Raw genomic sequence first — 2,500 nt, forward strand, 5'->3', positions numbered from 1 at the left:
TGTGTGCAATGCATATCCGCTATGTTAGTTCCTATGGGAACTAGGTTAGGATCAATGTTAGGATTAATGTTAGGGCTAACTTAAACATACGCGTGAATATTATGTAGAACTGGTGACCGATTACAGATATACATATTAAAATTTGTGTGCGTTGGTTCGTTATCCGGCTGGCGGATGTTGTGAGTATTTTGACTAAACTAAACTCATAGCATCAATAAGGGGAAAAAAAATAGCTTCGTGACGCGGTTTTAGAGACAAGACTGATTCTTCACAATAGAACCATGTCTAGTAGGTATTGTGAGGCTATGTGATCATGTGGGATGACACTCGCTTTCTGATGGGGAGAACCTGGGTTCGAGTCTCGCTCGGCGCATAATATTCACCTCCAGACGTGAAAAGACATTTCATTATTATATCCGAGACGTAAAACACACGGTCTCCTTCCGTAGTGTTATTATTATTATTATTATTATTATTATTATTATTATTATTATTATTATTATTATTATTATTATTATTATTATTATTATTATTATTATTATTATTATTATATTATTATTATTATTATTATTATTATTATTATTATTATTATTATTATTATTATTATTATTATTATTATTATTATTATCATTATTATTATTTTAAGCGAGGGGATGTTTACCGACTTGACACAAACGGACATAGATAAGCGTCGTCTTCAATTTAAATCACTATTACCACTTCAGAAAGTTGGCGACTCTATATCTTTGTCTCGGATGATATCATAAAAAGTCACACAACAATGCAAGGTAACTTCATCATAATCATGATTATATACAATCTTAACAGATGTTTTCATTAACAAGCACTCAAATATTACCCGTCGCCTAGAAACGGTATTTTGTCAAGATGGTAAAATAGGTAAATTAAATATGTACCTAGAACTATAAGACTTATGCCGATGGTTTTGTTTTATATAGAAAACATGTATATAAACACATACGGAGGGAAAGATAAAAATGGATATAAACATTTACGAAGGAAGAGAATAAAATGTATATAAACACGTACGGGCATAGAGAAACATGTATTTAAACACATACGGTGGAAAAGAAATAAATATTAATTAACACTTACGAAGGAAAAGAAATACATGTATTTAAACACTTACGGAGGAAAAGACATAAAGGCATAAAGACAGTTACAGAAAAAAAGAAATAAATGTATATAGACACTAACGGAGACAGAGAATATATATATATATATATCAGCGCATACAGAGGCAAAGAAAAACTGTATATATATATATATAATATATATATATATATATATATATATATATATGTATATATATATAAACAGTAACGAAGGCAGAGAAAAATGTATAAAACACTTGTGGAAGTAAAAAGTAAAATAGAACATATCTAATCATTTAATAATATTATAGCTTTAAATTCAATTGTAGTTATCTATCCTATTATATCGGAGGTTTACCAATATGCAGGTCTGGCATCCGAATCCATTATGGGCCAAGTTTAACATTGTTACAATGGACACTATTTTGAGTATTTTTTTTTCGATTACCATGACAACAATAAGCCCATAAGGGATTGGGTTATCAGACATGTCAGAAATTACACGTTGATCCCATCCAGATTTAATACCGGATTTCGGCGGTGGGCAAAAAACTTTGTGACACAAATGTGAATGATAGAAACTACAATACATTGTAACACAAATGAGAATGATAGACATTACAATACATTGTAACACACACGAGAATGATAAAAATTACAATACATTGTAACACACATGAGTAAGTTAGAAATCACAATACATTGTAACACAAATGAGAATGATAGAAAGTACAAATACATTGTAACACAAATAAGAATGATAGAAATGACAATAGATTGTAACACAAATGACAATGATAGAAATTACAATACATTGTAACGCAAATGACAATGATAGAAATGACAATACATTGTAACACAAATGAGAATGATAGAAATGACAATAGATTGTAACACAAATGAGAATGATAGAAATGACAATAGATTGTAACACAAATGAGAATGATAGAAATTACAATACATTGAACACAATGAGAATGATAGAAATGACAATAGATTGTAACACAAATGAGAATGATAGAAATTACAATACATTGCAACACAAATGAGAATGATAGAAATGACAATACATTGCAACACAAATGAGAATGATAGAAATGACAATAGATTGTAACACAAATGAGAATGATAGAAATGACAATACATTGCAACACAAATGAGAATGATAGAAATGACAATAGATTGTAACACAAATGAGAATGATAGAAATGACAATACATTGCAACACAAATGAGAATGATAGAAATGACAATAGATTGTAACACAAATGAGAATGATAGAAATGACAATGTACACAATTTGCAACACAAATGAGAATGATAGAAATGACAATAGATTGTAACACAAATGAGAATGATAGAAATGACAATAGATTGTAACACAAA

The 2,500-nt window shown here is 29.2% G+C and overlaps 1 protein-coding gene across 2 annotated transcripts in view; it reads right to left on the reverse strand.

The window, feature by feature from the left end:
- Positions 1-2,500, reverse strand: part of LOC144960625 (uncharacterized) — a 98,543-nt gene that overhangs the window by 55,845 nt on the left and 40,198 nt on the right. The window lies entirely within an intron of this gene.

The sequence above is a fragment of the Berghia stephanieae genome, chromosome 15 (assembly GCF_034508935.2).
Source record: "Berghia stephanieae isolate SIO BIC M18660-M18661 chromosome 15, UCSD_Bste_1.3, whole genome shotgun sequence".
Taxonomy (NCBI): domain Eukaryota; kingdom Metazoa; phylum Mollusca; class Gastropoda; order Nudibranchia; family Aeolidiidae; genus Berghia; species Berghia stephanieae.